The sequence below is a fragment of the Mastomys coucha genome, unplaced genomic scaffold (assembly GCF_008632895.1).
Source record: "Mastomys coucha isolate ucsf_1 unplaced genomic scaffold, UCSF_Mcou_1 pScaffold21, whole genome shotgun sequence".
NCBI classification, from domain to species: domain Eukaryota; kingdom Metazoa; phylum Chordata; class Mammalia; order Rodentia; family Muridae; genus Mastomys; species Mastomys coucha.
In genome coordinates this window covers 58,081,932-58,105,244 of record NW_022196904.1, presented here as the reverse complement: position 1 = coordinate 58,105,244, position 23,313 = coordinate 58,081,932, and the positions used below count along the sequence as shown (strand labels likewise).

Below are 23,313 nucleotides of genomic sequence, written 5' to 3'. Positions count from 1 at the left end.
AGGAAGTTCATCTAGAGGGAGACAATGTTTCAATAACGTGTGAGTTGTAGCCTGGTGGTTTGATATGTGGTAGCAAGAAGACACAAGCTTAGTTCTGGAGTTTCTGCAAGCATTTCTCTGAACATCGACCAGGATCAGGGCAGCATGGCACCCCAGCAACTTCTGAGCATTTGGAAGCTTCCTGGAGTTTGGGTTTATTGTCAAGCTTTCTTCCCAAGATAAGGGGTCTGTTTGTCTTCATCAATTGTGTCTTTAGGACCACGGAAGTTGAGGGAAGTTAGCTAGTGCATATTTTTTTCATATGCCCTACCCAAGAGGCAATACACTCTGATGCAGATTAAGAAATTTGTCCTAAAATAAAGAATGCATTTTCAAGGTTAGCTTTAAATTGTTTTCAAATGATTGTGCGCTGACAGCAGTTGTAAAAGACATTGTGGAGAAATTCTGGGTACTTTCTTCAGTTCTCCTGGGTACTCTTTACCTAGTTCTCTTCCAGGATGACATCTTGCAATATATAATCAGGATGTTAACAATGAAAGACCCTTAAATCTTGTACTTAAATCTTTAAAACGTGTACAAATTTCTGTGTATAAAAATTTGGTTCCATGCATTTTGATCCCATGGAAAGGGCAAGCACCCATCCCATCCATGAAAATACAGAACACTGTCTCCATGTTTGTCTTTCAGCCAGCTCCGTCCATGTCCCCCTTCTGCCTTAACCCTTGGCAACCACCCTTGTGTTCTGTTTCTACTATTTTGCAATTGCAACAATGTTACAAAGATAGAATCATCTACAACAGTAATTCTCAACCTTTCTAATGCTGTGGCCCTTTAATACAGTTGTGGTGATGCCCAATCACAAAATTATTTTGTTGCTACTTCATAACTGTAATTTTGCTACTGTTGTGAATCATAATGTAAATATCTGTTATATAAGATATCTGATATGAGATGCCCAAAGGGGTAGTGATTCACAGGTTAAGAACTACTGATCTAGAATATAACCTTTTGGGTACCAGTGAGATGTTTCAGCATGTAGAGATGCTTATGCATGGGCTAAGGACCTGAGTACAGTCCCTAGAACACATAAAACAGCAGGAGAGGACCCTCTCTAAAGTTGTCCTCATGAATGATATGCCAAGTGTGTGTCTGCACTCACACACATAAAAATGAATAAGTACTGCACATTGTTAGAGCTTGGAGTTGAGGTCACATGCTGGCTGATGAACTCACAAGTGTAGGTAGTGTGCTAAACGAATGGCAAGGTTTTCGCTAACACCCCACTCTGATCCAGTGAGTGGAGTTTGATAGTAACCTTTGCTACAAATTTGAAAAAAAAAAAAGAATAAGTAAATAAGTAAATAGAATATGATCTTTCAGAATTGGCATTGCTACTCAATAAATAATTGATATCAAACTAAGTCACTGCATGGAGTAATATATTCTCTCTTTAAAAAATTGCCAAATAGTATTCCATAGTATGAGTATTGCTTAAAAAAAAAAACAATTACCACATAATGAGAACATTTAAAAGAATAAGCATGTTAAATTTTAAAAATCAAATCTACATTTGAAATTCCCTTCATATGAGTTTTTTAAATTTGTAAAAGAGAAAACCTTGTTCTTAAAGGGTGTGTGTGTGTGTGTGTGTGTGTGTGTTTGTTTCAGATCTTATGATGTGAGGGTCATCTTTCTAGCTGATGGCAGGGCAGTTCTGTCCCTTGATCACCATCTTAGACTAATATGGAATATTAAATGAAGGGGAACCAATTGTCATTTTGTTGGATAAGAACTGTGTGATGGTCCCATGAATATTGCTAGGTCTTTATTTTCAATGTTTTTAGTATACATTTTCTCAACTTTGGATTTGTATTTCCTAACATGTAATAGTATGTACTATTACATGTTTTTGTATTTGTATATACTAAACAAATCAAAAAATATCCATATTTTTATTTGAGTTTTGAGACAGGATCTCCTGTAGCCCACAATGGCCTCAAACTCAGTGTGTAGCTGAAGTTGACCTTGACTTCCAGGCCTGCTGCCTCCACTTCTCCAAGGGGAGAATTGTAGACAGATGTAGCCACTACCACATCTGGCTCTAACTCCATTCCTTAGCCATCCTAACACAATTAAACTGTAAGTCACTGTGTTTAACAACCACCCAAAAAGAATGCAGCCTTTTAAAGAAATGAGGCACTGCCTCTGTACATGAGACGGGTTTCAGCTTGCTTTCAGATAGAGGAAATGAACTATTAACTATTCCTTTATTTTAACGGGTAACACTGTCTTTTTTTATTAAAAATCATTTTAAGGCATCAATAGTCATATAAATGCTATAACGGTACCTCATTAATCTGAGTGGTACACTTAGCCATTTTAAGCCAACTGTGGACATATTCCCTGCCAGTAGGTACTGGAGCTAAACTAAAGCCATGGAAACAAGAAATAATTCTCACTTAAAATTCCCTCTAATAATTCTAGAAATTAGGTGGGCGTGTCCATACATACCTTTAAACCCAACTTTCAGAGGCAGGAGTATCAAAAGCTCATAGAGACAGGCTAGCAAGATGGCTCAGCATATAAAAGCATTTGCTACCATTAATGACCTGAATTTAATAACTAGGACTCATGACCTGACCCACATGACAGAAGGAAAGAGCTGACTGCCTAGGGTTGTCCTCTGACCTTCAAATGCACACTGTTGCACACATGCACACCCCCAACACACAAACAAGCAAGCAAACAAACAAACAAATGCATAATTATTAAGTGTAAAAAAGATGGGGGACATTGAGCAAGGTGGTATACACTTTTATTTTCAGCACTTCAGAAGCAGAGGCCAGAGATGTGAATTTGAGGCCAGGCTGGTCTACATAGAGATTTCCAGGCCAGCCAAGACTACACAGTGTGTCTGTCTCAAAAAAAAAAGAATGATAAAAAAAAAATCATAGCGAGTTTGAGGCCAGCTTGGGCTACATAAGACCCTGTCACAAAAACATCAATGTAGCCTGCGTGGTCATCTCGCCAACAAGAAAAGACACGCGGACACTAGGATCCTTCTGCAGCGATGTTTACTGCCCTCTCCCAGAGGGAAAAAGAGGCCGAGCCAATAATCAGCACTGCTTATTTACACCACAGTGCTGTGTGTCCGCCCACAGCGAGGCGTGTCGCCCATGATCGCTGTTTGCTCATCACCCCACGTGACGCCCCAGAATGGGCCGTGACATGGAGTCTTTTCACTCTACGCACATGCGCAAACAGTTCTCTACGCACATGCGCAAACAGTTGCTTACTAGGAGTTGACAGCGGAAGTAGGCACCATCTTGCCATGGCGAATGCCTCTTCAGCTCCACCGCTCCCCACACATCAAAATGAAAAAAAAAATTCCAGAAGTTAAAAAGAAAAAGAAGAAGAAGAAGAGAAAATCACATGGACTGAGGATACAGAAGTTATAGAAGAGTTGTCTAGACGATACAGGACCTTCAGTTCAGCCTTCTGAAATACATACACACTAGTGCACACACACAAACACACACATCATTTTTTATGCTTATTTATCCTTTGGTAGTTTTCTTTTTCTTTGCAAATTTGTTAGGTTTTGGTTTGGTTTGGTTTTTGTTGTTGCTTGTTTGTTTGTTTTTCTTTTTTCTTTTCTTTTTCATTTTTTTTTTCTAGACAGGGTCTTACTATGTAGTTTTGGCTGACCTGGGACTCACTACACAGACCAGAATGGCCTGAAGCTCATAGAGATACATCAGTTTATGCTTCCCCAGTGATGAAATTAAAAGCATGCACCTCCACCATCAGCACTTTGGTAGTTTTCAACGTTATGTATATCCGATTATTTTTTCCTTTAAGCTTTCATACTTGACTTTAATATTTATGTATTGATTGTTTTATTTTGTTAATGTGGTTGTGGAGATGTGGTATATGTTTGTATATGTGCATGTGCTTGTGTAAGTGCATGTGTGTGTGTGTGTGTGTGTGTGTGTGTGTGTACCAGAACACAGAGGTCAGGAGAGGGTGTCTAGTATCTTCCTCTGTCACTCTCTGTTTTATTTATTTGAGACAAAGACTCTCATTAATCCCAAAGTCTGCCATTTCAGTTAGGCTGGCTGGCCAGAGCGCTCCCAGAATCTGCCTGTCTCTTCCTCCAGTTCTGGGGTTACAGGTATACTTGACCATGTCTGGCTTTTATGTGGGTGCTGGGGCTCAAATTAAAGTCCTACCTGTTTGTGTGGCAAGTGCTCTTACTCATGAAGCCATCTCCCTGGGTCTTGACTTCCATGTTTCCAATGTGGGTAGGCAAGATGGCTTAGCAAGTAAAGAGTTTACTACATAAGTCTGATGACCTAACTTCAATCCAAGGAACCCGTGGAAAGGTAGAAGGAGAAAACCAACTTCGTGAAGTTGTTCTTTCAGCTTTTTAGGTTACCATAGGCGTGCTCGCACACGCATGTGCGCACACACACAAATACATAAATAAAAATGTATAATGTGGAACTTGATGTACCTCCAAGATTTCTCTGTACCTTCTCTAACCCCAAGCACTAAGAATTCTACCCGCTCTTGGTTATTTAAAAAGAGCTGAAACTTTAAATAGGAAGTTCTGGCTACATTTCCCAAGCATCTATGTCCCAGGACTGCTTCTTGTTCTAAAAGCAGGGTCCACCATAAAACTGGCCACAAGTCTGACCTCACGTGGTGGAAGGTTCATTCACATTACAGGAAAGGACCACCACCACCACCACCACCAACAACAACAAATTTATTAGAGTTTCTATTGCTGGGACAAAACACCATGACAAAAAAGCAAACTGGGAAGGAAAGGGCTCATTTGTCTTATGCTTCCACTATTGTTTATCACTGAAGGAAGCCAAGACAGGAACTCAAAACCGTGAAGGAGTCTGAAAGCAGGAGCTAATGCAGAGGCCATAGAGGAATGCTGCTTACTGGCTTGCTCCTCATGGCTTGCTCAGCCTGCTTTCTTATACACCCCAGAATCGCCTGCCCAGGGATGGCTCCACTCACAATGGGCTGGTCCCTCCCCCGCTCAATCACTAATTTAAGATAATTCTCTACAGTCCAGTCTATAGTTCAGTCTTATTGAGGCAGCATCCAGGCAGGCATGGCACTGGAGGAGCTGGGAGTTGTACATCTTGATCCAATTGCAATGAGAAGACTGACATCCAGGCAGCTAGGAGGGTCTCTAAGCCCACCCACACAGTGACACACTTCCTCCAACAAGGCCATACCTACTCCAACAAGGCCACACCTCCTAATAGTGCCACTCCCTGGGCCAAGTGTATTTAAACCACCACAACCAGGGAAGGAAATTTAGTAATAGCTCCCTAACTGGCTACCTAATAATAATACCAAGTGGTCAGCCTAAAAACATAGAAACAATACTGAATGGATTCAGTAGGTTGTATTCACATATTTATTTGTGTGTGTGTGTGTGTGTGTGTGTGTGTGTGCACAAAATAATTCAAGAATAAAAGGCTTTTGAAAGGGTGCGGGGAACATGGGGAGGGTTTGAGGGAAAAGGAAGGAGTAATGTAAGTATGTTTTAATTTAAAAAAATTTTAATTAAAAATTTAGATTCTCAAAACTACATTAGCTCCGTGTAATAAACAACTACCACATGCCTAACTGTTTTGGAATACGACAAATCGGTCCTTTCACAGTTGTGGTGCTGGATCACCCTGGAAGCAGGAGGTAGAAGCCTGTGATTTCCACATCTCCTCCCTGAGACGGCTTGCCTCTTCAAACAATTGCTACGTTCTGTTTTTATAACAAACTCCTTTTCTTCATTTGTTTATTTTCAATTGCTGTACTTAGTTTACTTCTGAGGGAACTTTAAGATAAAACATCAAAGCATAGAAACCACAGGACACAGAACAACCTGAAGGAAACAAGGCAGTGGTGCACAGTGGTGATTGCAGTCAAGCAGGTTTGGGATCTGCTCTCCACAGTGCAAGGAGAACAGGAACTCTCCACTTGGGGTGGGGACATGGGTGTTTTCAAAGAGGAGAGCTTGTGAACAAATCCACTGTAACACAGATCTCTGTTGAAAGGACAAATAACTAGCCCTGATAAAAATCATACCGAAGTATCATTTTGCAAGAAAAATTCTGTTCCAATGGACCATCCTTGAAGTACCTTTGATGTCCTTAAATGGCAATTAAGCACAGGCAGCTTAAATCCCAGAGTCCTGATGCTAAAAGCAAGTAGGAAAAGGTGGTTTGTTTTTTTTTCCCACATGAAACTAACTATTTCAAGTTTGTATTGTCTCAAAGGGTACATCCACACAGTCCCAAACCTCGAGGGACACATCATGCTTTTCATGGCTTCTCTGGAATAGCTGACCCATATTTAGATGGTCCATGGCTAGATAGTGTTCATTAAAGTGTAGAGGAGAGAAAGAGATGGAAACAATAAAAAGCAAAGGAGAAAAAAAAGTCCGGCAGCCACTGCTTGGGAAAATGAAAGACAACAGCAAAAATAAAACTCTTTCAGTGGCTAGGACCTGGGTGTATGCCTCTCCCGCCCCTTCCTCCGTATTTATCTGTGAGTCACTATAACCGTAGACACATGCAAACTTCCATTCCTTTATCTTGAGTTTGATCGGCAGTAGTTTGCACATTGCTGGATGATCCCATCATGTATCACAGATATCCTACAGCATTTTTCTACATATAATGGCTGTCTTAAAACTATAGAATTGCTAGAGTTTTGTTTTTTGTTTTTTAACCTGGACATTTTGGGGCCCTGGCAGCCATCTTCCCAGTAATTCACCAAAATGATCAACACAAAGGGAAAGAGGAGAGGCACTCAGTATATGTCCTCTAGGAAACATGGAGTTGTTCCTTTGGCCACATACATGTGAATCTACAAGAAGGGTAATATTGTAGACATCAAGGGAATAGGCAGTGTTCAAAAAGGAATGCCTCATAAGTGTTGCCACAGCAAAATTGAAGAGTCCACAATGTCACCCAGCATGTCCTGGGCATCATTTTAAACAAGCAAGCTAAGGGCAAGATTCTGGCCAAGAGGATCAATGTGTGGATCGAGCACATCAAGCACGATAAGAGCAGAGACAGCGTCCTGACGTGGGTGAAGAAGAATGATCAGAAGAAAAAGGAAGCCAAAGAGAAGGGGCCTGGGTTCAGCTGAAGCAGCAGACCCACCTCTTTCCAATTTGGACTAAATATAATCTCTTTGGTTATTATAGGACTGAGAAAAATGCAATGTGTGAGCAAGCCTTCCTAAATCTTGAACTGGAAATATTTCTTTTATTCGTTGTAATGTTAGAGAGAATTGTCTGATCTGTCTGCTAGGTGTTAGCCATGCTATTGGTGTGCCAGCTCATTATTTACTGAAGACGCTACCTCTGGACACACATGGCACGCATGCTTGGGCACACGCTGCAGATGTTTTGCTCCCTTCATTTGCTTTTAAACATGGCCAAGTTTGAATCTCAAAGCAGCTTCCCCCATCACAAAATATCCTCCACTTCCCAGCTGTCGAATGCGCCGAGAATACATGTGATCTGTATGTTCGTTAGCTTAAGCAAAACATAATTAGGGAGATAAATGTGCTGCCACCTCTCACACATGTACACAAAATATCACATGTCCCTGAGGAGTCAGTGTCAACTTTAACTAGGCTTTGCATTTCCGAGGGAGATACGGTATATAACAAATGGTTCTAGAAAGCAGAATATGGCATGGTTTGTCTTTTATTCTGTAAAATGGGTAAAGTCACATTACAGACTCAGGGGAAAACCATGAAAGTGATGTAAAGATATTTAATGGCACCACATGCATGGCATAATAACACAAATGACATCCAACAGATCATCATATTACCCAGGCCATAGTTGGATGCTGACCTCTGCCCCCTCTTCCCACCTGGCATGGACGGTGGTGACACCCCACCATTTAAAATCTGAAGGGTCAGCTGGACAGTGATGGCACATGCTTTTATCCCAGCACTTGGGAGGCAGAGGCAGGTGGATTTCTGAGTTCGAGGCCAGCCTGGTCTGCAGAGTGAATTCTAGGACAGCCAGGGATACAAAGAGAAACCCTGTCTCGAAAAACAAAAACAAACAAACAAAAAATCTGAAAGGTCACAGGAGTCCCATGACATGTTCCCACCACCTTTATTTAATTTCTAATTACAACCAGAACAACAACAAAGAGAAGGCAGTGAATACAGTCACCACTTAGGAGTGAAGGTTAAATTTGAGTTCCCCTATAGAATAATTTTTCCAGATAAAAACTTCAGGTGTAGTAATGATATGAGCTATAGAAAAGGAAAGCAGAACTCATCCATATTATGTCACTTACAAATACATTAATTTATCCTTCATTCCTTAGAAATCTGTAGGGCAAGGTAGTAACCCCAGGAGATCAGGGTTTAGGTGTAGAAGATGGCTAAGCCACCTGTGGTAGTTTGAATATACTTGGCCCAGGAAGTGACACTATTAGGAGGTGTGACCTTGTTGGAGGAAGTGTGTCACTGTCAGGGTGGGGTTTGAGACCCTCCTTCTTGCTTCCTGGAAGAAAGTCTTCTCTTGGCTGCTTTTGGATCAAGATGTAGTACTTTCAGCTCCTTCTCCAGTCCCATGTCTGACTGGATGCTGCCATGCTTCCTGCCATGATGATAATGGACGACTGAACCTCTGAACTTATAACTTAATGTTGTCCTTTAGTGTTGCCTCGGTCATGGTGTCTCTTCACAACAATGGAAACCCTAACTAAGACACCACCTTTCCAGGAATTTGTGAAGGATTTTTCCCATAACTGCATTGACTTCCTAACATAGAATGTGATATTAAAAGATATGACTTGCTTGTAAAACACTACTGGCAAGTTGGACTACTCTTTGTGGTATTTTAAGTCCTTTTAAAAACCCAAGAAAAATAAACAAAACCCCAGGCACCAAAGACAATAAGGCACCATCAAAAGTCTTAGAAACGATGCTGGAAACAAACCCCAGAGTGTTTCCAAGGCACAGAGAGTTCTCTTCTGTGCTTGACCACAGAGGAAGGGAAGATGTTTTTCCTAATCAGGACCAAGGTTCAACCCTATGGAGAAACCGGCCATCGGGCGGCCCTCTCCTGGGCTCACACACCCTAGTTCGCCTCTGGGTTGGGGACACACTCCACGGTCTCCCTTCCAGACTTCTTCCACACTGCCGTGAAGCATCAGGTTTCCTGGGTGGCACAACAGCCATAGGTTTTCCCTTCCACAGCTCCGACTAAGCTCGGTCTCGTCGCAATCTGAGCCACCTTCGAGTAAAGCGCATCATGAAGAGGTTAAAGGGGAACTATGCCTGAAAAAAATGTATGCCACTGGACTCACTGATTTATGATTCAGATCAGTCACGGCACTCCACACTCACGATTTTTCTGCCTTGTAAAAGACATTTAAGGATCTCATCTTGCTCTCTTATCAGATTTGAACATATCATTTGACATTTGGTTTGGATCGAAAGTAGTAGCGAACATAGGTTATTTTAGTTATCATTTAATTATTTTACCTTTAAAATCTTTGTAATATTCTTTTTCATAACTAATACCTATGTGTGGTTTTTTTAAGTAGAATAATAGTGCATGTTAGTGCTGCTCCAAGTTTACGCAGTTACGTGGGATTTCAACTATGTTCTTAAATGTAATAAATAGTCTCTCATAGGGACTTGGATAGGAGCCAGGGTGACCGTGGAGGAGACATTTTTAGTGTCAGGCCACAGAGGTCTTGTTTTTGTCAGGTGGAAAGAGCATTCCTTTCCCCCTACAATTAGTTTGGACTTAGAGACTTTTCTTAATGGCATAATAATTATATATCTGTGAAAAACATCATTCTCCTTGGGCAAAGTCTTTCACATGTCATTTCAGAAGCATTTAGATGAAGTCAGGAGGTAAAGCTTACTGTGTCAGAAAATAATGATACTCTGCACTGATTGTCTGGAGTTCTTAATGACACACTGGGTATCATACAGTAATGTGTGCTTTCTGAAGAGATGGAGGAAATGCACAGACTCCAGATATTCGTTCTGTAGGTCTCAGGGTATCTAACATGTTATCCCATTAGTATTGTACTATCGTCTGCCAGTGGGAAATATAAGGGTTATTAAATTACATTTGAATAAGAGACAGGGAAAGAATGAGGAAAAGGGAACGGGGATGCTTTCTTCTCTTTCCCCATTCACGAAAATTCTTATGAATATATACATACATATATATATATGTATTTGTCCACTATATATATATATATACATATATATATATATATATGTCAGACAAATATATATATTTGTCCACAATGCAATTTATAAATTTCTTAATATATGTACACAAAAAAGGAAGTTGGGTTTCATAATTTGAAGAGGATGATAAAACATAACACGTAACCTAGGTTTTAAAGCATGACTCAAATGTGTTTGCCAACGAAAGTTTGAAAATTTTTTTTCAATACCCCTCTCCATGATCATAGAGTATTTGAACTATTTTCAAACAACTAAATTTAGAATAATTCCATATAGGCTTGATTTGTCTCTGTTACACAGACTTGGTTGCCATGACAGCAACAGGATACAATTATTTATTGCCATGACAATCTGCTGTAGGTTTTAAAAATACGTTATCTATTTTTATTAGTGTTGTCAATTGTGCCGAGCAGGGAGACCACCACCACTTCACCTGGACGACAGAACTGGTATCACAGGAAACAAGTGGAAATGATTTTGCTGGAGAGGCAGAGCCTAGATACTTTAGGACTCCTCGGTGACAGGAACATCTGCTCCTGACGACAGCATTCTGGCCAGCTGGCTGGCTGCGGGTGCCTTTGGGCTAGGGTATGGGCCTTGCTTATGTTTTCCATGTACTTTCCCAGGTCAGGTGATAGTCAGAAAGGATGAGATGCTCAGAGAGGATTCTGAATTTTGATAACCTCTCAGGAAAGAGGCTCATGTGTGCTTAGTGGCCAGGCTTATGGATTGTCCTCTCTAGGCATGGACAGGAGGTGGATGGCAAGGTGTTATTCAAACCTCCCTGGGCTGAAAAGGCACCAGTGCTCCTACCCGTCTCCGCTTCTCCCTTACTTCTCTCTACCCACCAGCCTCCGAGACAACTAATAGGAATAACACTTCAGGTGCTCCGTGTCTTATGCAGAAAAGGAGTATAGTATTATTTGTATTTGAACCCACGTTTGAGTCATCAGCCACCAGGCAGCTAGTTAAGTCATCCTGATTGTTGCTTCTAAAATGCAAGCATTTAAAAAAAAAATCACTGTGGGAAAAGCTGCTTCCTCCAGCTAGGATGTGGGTTAACCATTTAATATGTGCTGTGCAGTGCACTACTCGAATCAGCCTGTAGGCTTGTGACTTACTACAAAACCCGAGGGGATGAGGGCTCTTGTCATTCCCCTTTCACGGATGAGGGTGTTGAGGCTGTTTGGAGAGGAGGTTGGTCCTCAGTGCTGCCTGTCTGATACCATGTGTCTTGGGGAACGTCTGCAAGAAGGATGCTGACATCCATTTGTGACCTGGTCTCAGAAAAGGGTCCCTGATAGGAACACAGCAGTTTACTGGAGCTAGGTTTCTGCGGGTCCTCAGAAGAGGTCTAGACTCGGGAGGCAAGGCCTGGTCCTCACTGCTTGCACATTCCGCCAGAAAGTCATAGATAGGGTCAGAGATCATGGCAGTTTAGTTGCAGTCATCACTAAAAAGGTGTGTTGTGTGTGAGCCTAGTGCTTTATTCAAAATCCAAATGGTGTTTGTACAGTGTGTCACAGTCTGACCACCGCCAACCAGCTTATTCTGATCTCCTGGAAACTGTTCTTGATAGAAACTAAACTTATTCATACAAATCTGAAAAGAAGGAAAGGAAGGAGAGAGAGAGAGAGAGAGAGAGAGAGAGAGAGAGAGGGAGGGAGAGAGAGAGAGAGAGAGAAGTATAAAGAGAAAGGAAAGAAGGAAAGGAAGGAAGGAAGGAAGGAAGGAAGGAAGGAAGGAAAGAAGGAAGGAAGGAAGGAAAGAAGGAAGAAGGAAGGAAGGAAGGAAGGAAGGAAGGAAGGAAGGAAGGGAGAAAGGAAGGAAGAGACACAGATAGAGGTTGGAGAGATGACTCAGTGGTTATAGGCACTGGCTGTTCTTCCAGAGGACCCAGGTTCAATTCCTAGCACCTATATGGTGGCTCACAAGTCTGTATCTCCAGCCCCAGGGCATCCAGTACTTCATGCCTCTGCAGGCACCAAGCATGTACAAGATAAACAGGTATACATGCAAGTAAAATACCCACACACATAACATAAACAGATTAATTTTAAAAAAGACAATTTCATATCCTAGCCGATATGGATACTTGTATCCTCTCAGGAAACAAATAAACAAACCAAAATCTTACAAGTGACCAGTGAATATATATTTTAAAATTTTAATTACTAGGCAACAAATGGGCAAGTTAATGGCAACAGTACTTGTCTTTAAGTGCTCTGGGGCTCTACTGCTAGCAGAGTCAACAAGTGTTTCCGGAGTTTAAATCACAAGTTCCCTGGAAAACTGTTTCTTTTACTTGAGTAACACTATTCCAGAAATGCACTTCTAGGACATATCCTGCATGCACAAAAGTTGTGATCTGAGGTGTACGGAAGAGCTCAGCGCTCAGCACTTTGTGCTCTTCCAAGAATCCAAGTTCAGTTCCCAGCACCCCCATGAGGCAGCTCAGGATTGCCTGTAATCTGAGCTCAGCTGCAGAAGATCGGACACCCCCTTTCAGCCTCTCAAAGCCCCTGGATACACATGGAACATGATAGACATATACCAGGATACACACATATGGTTTAAAAGATCTTTAAAAAGATAGTTAGGAATGTCACTGAACATTGAACTGTTAGGCCTTTAAGATCACTCTCCTGGAGCTGGAGAGACGGCTCAGTGGATAAAGTGCTGTTGTACAGGTATGAGTAATGGAGCCTACATCCTCAGATAGACTAGGTGGAATCAGCAAGCTCAGTACTCAGGAAGAGGTCCTACCTTTTTAAGGGGGGGCATGAGCAAGGAAGACACTTGATATCAACTTTAGGCTTCCACATGCATGCACACACATGTATCTATACATATAAAAGTGTGTATAGCCAGGCAGTGGTGGTGCATGCCTTTAATCCCAGCACTTGGGAGGCAGAGGCAGGCAGATTTCTGAGTTTGAGGCCAACTTGATCTACAGAGTGAGTTCCAGGACAGCCAGGGCTACACAGAGAAACCTGTCTCGAAAAACAAAAACATAAAAAAAAAAAACAAAAAAAAACCAAACAAACAAACAAAAAAAAAACCACCAAAAGTGTGTATATATGTCAGCATGTGACACAGGCTTTTACTCCCAACACTTAGGATGTGGAGGCAGAGGCATGCAGATTTTTGTGAATTCAAGGCCAACCTTGTTTACATAGTAAGGCCAGCAAAAGCTACATAGTGAGACCCTGTCTCAAACACACAAAACCCATATACACACACATGCACACACAAGGACTACCATGGGCATCTCTTAAAAATTATGTCTAGAACATATTTAATGATATGAGTATTTTAAAAATGAGTTACATATTGCATTAATGACAAACATGAGCAAAAAGAAATCACCATGTACATTTGGAAACCTAACTGAAATGACTTCTACATAAATATCCACAATGAACTATTTCTGGTTCACAGTTTTTGTTTGTTTGTTTATTTGTTTATGATTAACATTATCCTGTTTTCTCTAAAATTGCCCCAGTGAACACAATTCTGAATCATCAGATGACTGTGACAGATTTAAAGGGCCCTGACAGAGGTCACTAGTAGATAGGAAAAGCCACCAATCAGCTCAGCTTTTAGTAGCTATCGTATGCAGATAGAACTTTGGAATGGAGTTTTGATAGTTTTCAGGCGAAGAGATGGGAACCAGGTGTGGAAGGGTGTCTGGGGTGACTACAATCCTCAATGGATTTTATTTTTCTCCTAGTAATCAGAGTCAGACAGAAGTATCTTAGGTTAAATTCATGTCACTGTATTTATTTTTATTTTCAAAAGAAACACTTTTAAGACTCAGCACTGGGGACAGGAAGACTAGTACAAGGCTGCTTTGTAGGCATACACCTTCATATTTATTATTTCCGTTGAGTCAAGACCCAAACTGCTATGTCACTGCTGGCATCTTCAATGAAAGAGTGCCTTTCTCACTGAGAAAGTAATTTGGGTTTGTTTGTTTGCTTTGTTTTGTTTTTCAAGACTGGATTCCTCTGTGCATCCCTAGCTGTCCTGGAACTCACTTTGTGGACCAGGCTGGCCTCGAACTCAGAGAGTTCTGCTGCTCTGCCTCCAGAGAGCTGGAATTAAAGTGTGCACCACCATGGCCCAACTGAGAAAGTAATTATCATAGCTCGAAAAGTGATAACAGACATTGAAAATGGGAGTGGGTGGAATTAAGATCAACGAAGCCTACCCTTCATGTAAAATTACCAAAGATATGATATTCCAAAGAAGACAATTGTAGTTTCTAGAAAATTACTTGTAAAACCTTTCCCTTTTAAAATGTTCAAAGCCTGAATTACAATATATACAAATTACCATAATCTTGTTTTAGAAAGGAAAACATTTCATTTAAACAAAGGTATAATTCCTTAAATGTCATAATAAAAGTAAGAAATACTTTGTATTGGTTTTTTTTCTAAGATGACATCTTGAATTGGTTTAAATTATATAATTTTAAAAGTTCAAACCTTTGATAAAACACAAAGGATGATAGTGGTGATTGTGATGTTGCTGACGTTGGTGATGGTGGAGGTGGTCATTATGATGACGGTGTTGATGATGGTGATGATGATCAGGGATGGTGATGATGATGTTGATGATGGTGGTGCTGGTAGAGGGGAGAATGGTAAGAATGATGATGGTGGTGAGGATGGTAGTGATGATGTCAGGGACAGTGATGATGAGGTTGATGGTGGTATTGATGGTAGAAGGAGGATGATAGAGGTGGTGGTGATGGTGGTGGTGATGATGTTGCTGATGGTATATATCTGACATTTGCAGTTAATGTTAGCTTGGGAAATGTGCTTCAAGCTCAGCATCTCCCAGTCATCCTCTTCTGCTCATCCTAGTGAGTGTGTCCCAACTATTGTTTGGAGTCCTACATTCCACTGTGGTGAGCTTTTCCTTTGAGAAGGGAGTCACCCTCTGTTGTCAAGGAATCCTCTTGGGACTCTATTTGTTTACAGACCCCCTGCTGCTCACACACCACACCCACCCACAACTCCTCCGGTTTCTGAATGGATTTCTCTGGCAGATCTTATTTTTCATGCATAAAGATAGGGGTTTCTGTAGCTATTTATAGTTAGTGAAAGCATAGGTAACTCAGTACATGGGAAGAAAAATACATATGTTTGAAGAGACTGAAATAGAATATCACTTCTTTTTAAGTAAGAAAATAGGATAGCCTTCCAGCAGCATAACCCTTCACACACATGAAGTAAAGCTTCATGATGAGCTAGATGTTGAAAAAGTGAACACACAGAAGCAACGGATGCCTAGGCAGCCTGTCAAGACGACGCTTCTCCACTTCCAACCACCTGTTGAAATGGAAATAGAAACCATCAGAAAATCGGACAGAAGGGGAAACAGACTTACTGCTGGCTGGAAGAGAAGTCCTGCTCCTCTGATCACTATTTAACAAGCATTTGTTGACTGTGTGTTTGTTACTAGGGAGCAATCCCCTGCTCAAAGGCAGAATCTCACTTCTGAGAGGAGGCGGGTGTCCCTCAAACCTTCACTGTGTTGGTGAGCATTGTGGTGCCAACTAGAGTCCCAAGAGGAGTCCTTGACAACAGAGGGTGACTCCCTTCTCAAAGGAAAAGCTCACCACATTGGAATGTATGACTCCAAACAACAGGCAGAGCCGCCAAGCAGAAAGAGATGATGCCTGTGGAAACTGGAAGGAGAGCCCCAATGATCCTGGGGTTCGAATAAGACACTCTGAAGAGATCCAGGTTTTACAGTGCCTGAAACTATACACAGGGTCCTTTTCCATCTATGAAACTGTAAGCATCCAATCCCGCATGCCAGTGGCTAGCCATTAGTTATTCAGGCCTCGGAAGGAAACGGTAGCACATTCTAAAACCCAAAAATGTGAAAGACATCATAACATTGACGCTTTTGCATGCGAGGCCTCTCTCTATGTCTTGTCTTGACACACCTCTCTCTTCTCTTTTGTCTTTGCGACTTTTAATTGTATTTCAGACATTAACAGTTCCGGAGTAGACTTTCTGAATGTAGAAAGATAACCTAGCCATTAGGCTCGCCTTGGTGGGTGGCATTCATTTTGAATTCCTGGGAACTATGAATTCATTGGCAATGCTGAACGTGGCTAAGACTGGAGTCAAATCTGGGGAGAGTGCAGATCTATTTGATGGGCAACAGATAAAAACTGGTGGAATTTTCCAGACTGGCTTCTAACTGCATTCCCTGTCTCTCCCCCACTACTCCTGAACTTTTGGGGTTAGATCCTGAGGACATGTTTTTACGCCATGTGACTTCTGTGTGTAGGAAAAGCATGAGAGTAGTGGCCTTAAAAGCTACTTCTGCACTGAAACACACAGTAGCATTCCTACTGTGAGCTAAATGACAGAAAACCAAATGTAGCTGGCCTTCCCTACCTATAGGTTCTGCACCCACAGATTGAGACACTGTCAAGAATTTTGGGGACAATTACACCTGCACTCTATGGAGCAAGTATTGATCTTGTCGTTATTCTTTAAGCAGTACAGTGTAACAACTTTTGACACCGAACTTATGTTGCCCTAGGTGTAGAAGGACTCTAGACATGATTTAGCATACTTAAGAGATTGCCCCTAGCATATATACAAATGTATTACCATTCAATGTAAGAAAATGAAGTACCCAGAGATTTTGGTATTCACAGGGGTCTCTTTCATCCACATATATACCCCACTAAGTAAATTCAACCCATAGATGTCATCCACAGGACTATTCCAATGCTAGCATGAGAATAAAGTAGAGTCAGGAATCTCAACCAAGTAGTATCGCATGCCTCAGAACCTCAGAAGGAGTTCCTGTAATGATAGGTCTTGACACTTTGTCTGCTTTGAGGTAGGTACACCTCCAGGGTCCCTGAGGGACCCTTAGGGCTGAGATACAAAACTTTTTTTTTTCCCGAGACAGGGTTTCTCTGTATAGCCCAGGCTGTCCTGGAACTCACTCTGTAGACCAGGCTGGCCTCGAACTCAGAAATCCACCTGCCTATGCCTCCCAAGTGCTGGGATTAAAGGCATGCACCACCACCACCTGGCGAGAATGAATCTTACTGGCTGGGAAGCAAGGGGCTCAGGAGAAGCCGAACCTTCTACCCCCCACATAACCACTACCTTCCCAGAGACTCTTCAAGATTTTCTAACAAGGTCCTGAGTGTGTGAAGACCTGTCACGTCTAGTCACTACAAAGGATTTACTTGTAGAATATGTTTCTTCACTGCTTCCTTCTCCTTTTTCTTTCCCCTCCCCTATTACACTGCCTTCCTTAAGATGAGTCAATATTCCGATTAATTTATTGTCTCTATTTTTCCTTCAATGGATTTGAACCAGGATCAAACAATGGACACACACATTGCATTGGGTGCATGGCCCGTGTTGCTTGCTTGCGTTCCTTTCAGAGAGGGTAAGACTTACTTTCTGTGGGATTTGTCGGTAGCATTTCCACGTCCTGGTTCTATTGCTGATTGTATCTGTGTTGTCTCAGCCTGTTCTCTGCTTTTTCTGTAAACGGGTGCTTAGTTCAAAGTTTTAATCCAATTTGGACTAAATGTTTGGACAAGAGTGTTGGAGGGGTGTTGCTGTCTGCTCATTGCTGCAGACACTCTTGTCCAGTTTATCTTTGTCTAGTTGGTTGATTGGTTGCTTTTGGTTCTGTTTTGAGAAAGTCTCTTAGCTCAGGCTGGCACCTAACTCAGTAAACAGCCAACTGTGACCTTGAATTTCTGATCCTCCTGCCTCCACTTCCAGAAGGTTTGGATTACAGGCATTTGCTACTACACCCAATTTCGGCACAGCTGGGGATTGAACCTGAACTCAGGATGTCATGGGGATTGAACCTGAACTCAGGATGTCATGCATATTAGGTGGCACTTACAAACTGGCTACATCTCTAGCCCTGTCTCTTTCTAATGCTAAAATTCATCAGGAGGCCACATCCTGACAGCTCACTTCAATAACAAGTGTTCTTACTGCACTTGGTAGCTAACTATTCACAACCTAGATACATTGTTTCATTACAAGATGCAAAGTGGGAAAACTCCCTTATCCTTCCCATCCATTAGCTGAGATGGATCTGTAGAAAAGTTACCATTCCGTTCTGACAATCTCGTCTGTACCTTTGAAATGCATTTTCTAGAGGAAAACAATACATGTATGGTTCTTCATCTTTACTCATGGAGGGTTTTTTTTTAATTTTAATGTTTTTTTTTATGTATTTCTTCTTTTGTCTAGGAAGATTGAGTAGCAATCACATGATCTTAAACTACGCCAAACTTGGTGATTTTTTTTTTTTGACTACTTGTGTTTTCATTTATATTGCAGCTGCATCTATATTGCCTTGCAGTTTTCCCAACTTGTCTTCAGGTGAATCCCCACAATTTTAACCTGACCCTGATCTATCTTGACAGTTCCATGCCCTGTGATTCATGTCCTCCACTCCTCATGTTGCTTTCATGTATCTATGTTCTTTTGGTGGGACATGATACAGCTGCCAAAAGTGGCCCTGTCATGTTTCTGTCTAGTTTCCCCAGAGAACCCTCTAAATCTGGTGGTTGCTTCCTACCCCATGCTACTGTTAGACTGTTAGTTAACCTTGTTACTCTACTTTCTGTTAAAATGATGACTTTCTAGTTTTGTGCCTACACATATTAATTACCTGTTGCTTTCCTGTAAGGTACAGCACCATCTTTCCTATTCACTCACTGGCTATTATAATCATCTACAGTCAATGTTATTACGATGCACGAATCATTCTAAATCTGACCAGCAGGAACTCATTCAGGTTTTTCTTATGTTTTTCACTTGTTTTTCTAGCACATTTCTACCTAGCCCAATTGACCTCAAACCTCCCTACCTCAGTCTCCGATTACTAGATTTGCAGGTATGCATTTCCACAACTGTCCATGTATGGAATTTATGAATTTTCTGTGCTGGGGATTCAAGGTAGTGTCTCTTAGAAGCTAGACAAACCCTTTACCATTGAGCTACACTTTGTTACTTTGTATTTTGAGCAGAGGTCTCACTGGGCTCCTTGGGCTAAACTTGAACTCACTCTGGAACCCAGGGTGATGGCAACTCCTGTTTGTCAACTTCCCTACATCTGGAATGAACTACAATCCAGAAATGGAGAGCACACCTATGAAAGATTATTTTTGCTTGGTTTGAAGTAGGTGAATCCACCTGGACCTTTGAGGTAATAGATAATATACTTTTGTTTGTTTGTTTGTTTTGTTTTGTTTGTTTGTTTGTTTCGAGACAGGGTTTCTCCGTATAGTCCTGGCTGTCCTGGAACTTACTCTGTAGACCAGGTTGGCCTAGAACTCAGAAATCCTCTTGCCTCTGCCTCCCAAGTGCTGGGATTAAAGGCGTGCGCCACCACTGCCCAGAGATAATATACTTTTGATCCAGATCTTAAGGCACATTTAATCCCAGCACTTGGAAGGCAGAGGCAGGCAGATCTCTGAATTTGGGGCCAGCTTGGTCTATAGATCAGGCTCAAGGACAACTAAGGCTATACATAGAAACACTATCTGGAAAAGCAAACAAACAAAATTCTTTTGATTGACATACATATACAGTCACAGAGTCAGAATTTTGGTGCAGATTCACTTATTGTCAGTTTCTTAGGTTTATTTGTACTAACGGTGTATTTCTAATATGGCGTTACCATTTTTTTTTCCATAAAACTGGCAATTGTCATTGGAGACCCACACAGCCAGATCCTGGAAATCCAACTGGGAGCAACTGGAAATTAAGAAAAGCAGGGGGGCAGGGTGATGTGGTGTGTAGGGAGGGAGGCAATAGAAAGGGAAATAGCAGGGTACAGGGGAATTGACAGGGAAATGGGGGAATCAAGGGGCTCTAATTAGAGAGGGAGTGGGAGAGAAGCAAAGAAGAGGGAAGAGGAGGGCAAATATCAACAAGAATGTCTGAAAAAGTCATAAGAAATCACTATTAGCTACCTAAACAAAACCATCTATGACTATGGATACTTATACTGTCTATAAATACATGTATATAGTTTAAATGAAAATATTTCACTCCAAATCTGAGCTCCCTCCAAGAGCCAAAGACCATCTAACAAGAATTCCGATACCAGGAATGAGAAACCATTGAATTGTTGGGTCAGGGTTGTCCAATAAACTCCCAAAACACTAAAGGTTATTGGCTTAGGTTGTTCCTTGGAGGTAGAAGGTAAGTCCCTCTAGCTGAAGATGTCACACACTTACACAGGCCCCAGAGGACTTGAATGGGATCTGACCTGAAAACTTTCTCCCTGAGGACCATCTTTATGGAACAAGAAGGCTTCAGAAGCAGCCAGCACTCCTATCTGGCTATGATGCCTACAAACTGTAACATTGATCAGTACTTCCAAGGGTCCAATAGTGGCTGCATACATTGGTGGAAACCAACTTCTCTCTAATTGAACTTAAGGCCTGTTCAACAAGAGGGAAACCATGCCCAGCCAGCTACCCAAGAAAGTCATGGACCTTGGAGGAAAACCCAGAACTGTCACTTTACAAAACCGCCGCTATCCCTCACTACATTCTAAATATTTGTCCCATACTCACAGTCTCACTTCTCATGAACTTCTGCACCTAAAGCTCAGGGATCGTTGCAGAAGACTGGACAGAAAGGTTGTTAAGAGCCGCAAGAACAGGGAGTTGGCTGTGAAATTGTGTTACCTAGAAATGGCAGAAATGACACCCATGAAGTCTTACCAGTATGGCTGCTTTAACATGACCTGAGCCAGGACAACACTAATATCCATGCTAACATAGAAGAGAGAAGTTCAGGAGGCCTCAACCTTACACAAAGAACTACAGGCAGCCAAGGAATGCTGAGATTCGGAGAAATTATCTTCCCCAGGACAAACACACCAAGTGTTTATCCAATACCAAATGATCAACCCTGAAAACATCCATACAAATAAGAGCTATGGACTGAGCAGGTTGTACTTATGTATTTAAGACTATACATTAATACACACACACACACATATATACATATATACATATCTATATAACAACAATTAAAACAACATCATGAATTTGAATGGACGGTCAAGGTACATGGGAAGGTTTAGAGCAGTGGTTTTCAATCTGAGGGTCGTGATCTCTTTGGGATCGAATGACCCTTTCATAGGGGTCTCCTAAGACTATCTGCATATCAGATATTTGCATTACAATTTGTAGCAGGAGCAAAATTGAGATAGGAAGTAGTGATGGAAATAATTTTATGGTTGGGGAGCGGGGGTCACCGCTACACAAGGAGCTGTGTTAGGAGTCACAGTGCCAGGAAGGTTGAGAACCACTAATTCAGAGGGAGGAGAGAGAAGAGGAAAAGGAAGTTTAATGGTGTAATCTCAAAAATTAAGAATTGAAAAACAAGGAAAAGAAAAGCAGACACAGGTAGCATAAAGCTGGGACCCAGTGGGAGGGGCGCCTGGATTAATATGTGACTACAGAGCAAACGGTCAACCGGAAGGAAGAAAGGACAGACGCAGGTACAGAAAAGCTGGGCTGGGAGTGAGACAGGGCTGGCACTGTGACAACAGAGTACTTGACAAGTTCAGTAAGCACAGGAAACACGGAGAGGCAGCTAATCTCTGCAGGGGTCTCAGCAGGAGCCCTTGTCACCTGAGTGACCCTGAGTCTCTCTGAGCAGGGGAACTCCTGGAGCCTTCTGTGCTGCGCTCCTGCCGCAGGACAGTGTTGCACAGACATCCCAGGCTCAGAGGAGTCCAGGCTGTCCCCTTGCCCTTGAGACTCCTTGGGCATGGCTATGCTCAGGTCAAGAATGCAGTCAGACCAGAGCTAAGTTCCCTCCCTACAATTATCTTCAAGAACACGGTTTTTTTGGTTCCATATTTATTTTAAATAGTAACTGTCAAGTTGATGTCATCTCCATTGTTTTTTTTTTCTGTAAAATAGACCATAACATTTTAATGATAAATCACTCTTTCTACAGGTTCCAAGAAGTCCTCAGAGAAAATTCTCTTTGATAGCACATTCTGTTTTATTTCTGCATTTATCATGTGAAAGATATTTTGGATAAAATATTTTCATTTTTGATTCATTCAGAAAAAATCTTACCTTGACAAGTATTTGCACAAAAACAAAATTTATTAGACAAATTATCTCCTTTAATGATTTCTTTTAATGCTTTGCCAAGTTCAAATACTACTATAGATTTGAAGTTTTCTGTTACCAAACACAATGCCACACATTTAATAAAACACAGAGTTCCTTCAATAATCTCTTCCATGTGTCAAGATATTCCCAAACACAGTTACAGAGCTGCAGACTTAAAGCTGACAAGTTCTTTAGCTTAATATATTCTGTTTTTCTCTGGCTTTTTCTTTTAACAAATAAGTGTTTACTTTACATTCAAAGGGAAATATAAACAAAATTAAAGAGCTATTTTTAAAGGGGGTGCTGAGATGCCTCCATGCTTAAAAGGCACTTGCCACCAAGCCTGACCGCCTGACTTTCAAATCTGGAACTCGCGTGGTGGAAACAGAGAGCCAGCTCCCACAAGTTGTCCTCTGACCTGTACATAAGCACCGTTTCTCACACATGATGAGCGGAAAAAGAAAAAAAAAACATAAAACTTATAAGAAAAAAACTTATAAAAAATTATACGTGTGGGTTCTCTGTATTCACAGCACTGTGTACCCATCACTTTGTCAAGTCCCAAAATACCTTCATCACCTCAGAAAGAAGTCTTGTGCTCATTAGCAGTCCTTCCTTAGCCCCCGCCCAAGCCCAGCCACCTCCTGTCTATTTGCACATAGACAATCACTGTAAGTGGCGATACCCCATTCTCTTGTGATGATGGAGCACCAGTCTAACAGATAACCACAGGCTGTTCACCCGTCCATCACTGACTGATTCTGGCCGTGTACATGTTTTTAGCTATTCTGAAGTGTGCTGCTCTGTATATTCCTGTACAGGCGTTTTTTTCAGCTCTCTGCAGCAATTTCTGACTCAGTTTGTAATCC

The 23,313-nt window shown here is 41.5% G+C and overlaps 1 non-coding gene across 1 annotated transcript; it reads left to right on the top strand.

The window, feature by feature from the left end:
* The first annotated feature begins 1,179 nt into the window (after positions 1-1,179).
* Positions 1,180-1,328, top strand: LOC116104286. Its single transcript, XR_004123794.1, has one exon. It is a non-coding gene; the product is annotated as a small nucleolar RNA SNORA62/SNORA6 family (small nucleolar RNA).
* Positions 1,329-23,313: the final 21,985 nt, after the last annotated feature.